This window comes from Limulus polyphemus, unplaced genomic scaffold (assembly GCF_000517525.1).
Source record: "Limulus polyphemus unplaced genomic scaffold, Limulus_polyphemus-2.1.2 Scaffold1050, whole genome shotgun sequence".
Classification (NCBI taxonomy): Eukaryota; Metazoa; Arthropoda; class Merostomata; order Xiphosura; family Limulidae; genus Limulus; species Limulus polyphemus.
This window is the reverse complement of record NW_013666660.1, coordinates 177,008-177,600: the sequence shown is the minus strand read 5'-3', so window position 1 is coordinate 177,600 and position 593 is coordinate 177,008.

Sequence of the window (593 nt, the reverse complement as noted above, 5' to 3'; positions counted from 1 at the left end):
TGATACCAGGATCGAAAAACATTGAATGTGAAAGTTTGGTCGACACAATGAATGTCTTATTATCTCCACTTCACATAAAACTAGACTTGATGAAGATGGCAACTGTTTCAAGTATATATGTGAGCGATTAGGAAATTGACTTTGGATGAACAGTTCGAAAGGGCAATGAGAAAAGTTGAAAAAGAAGTGTGAATTGCCTTTAAAAATGTTATTGACAAATTTTTAGGAATCAACAAGGTCCCAAATTATGAAAGTATTGTCAATAATATGCTCAATAAATTCAAAGAGTTGGGCTGTAATATAAGCTTGAAAGTTCATTTCTTACACTGACATATTGATTATTTCCATGAAAATCTTGGTTCCATCAGCGTAAAAAGTGTAAAGGTTTCATCAAGACATCAGGAAAATGAAGAGGATGTATCATGGAAGGTAGAACATCAGCCCGATGGCTTATTACTGCTAGATATTGAAATGAGATGCTCCAGATGCAATACATAAATAAAAGTAAGACCACAGCATGTAGTTTTGAGACTAAAAGACAGATTTCACAATTTCACTACACAAAAATCAGGATGAATGGGGATGCATATTTA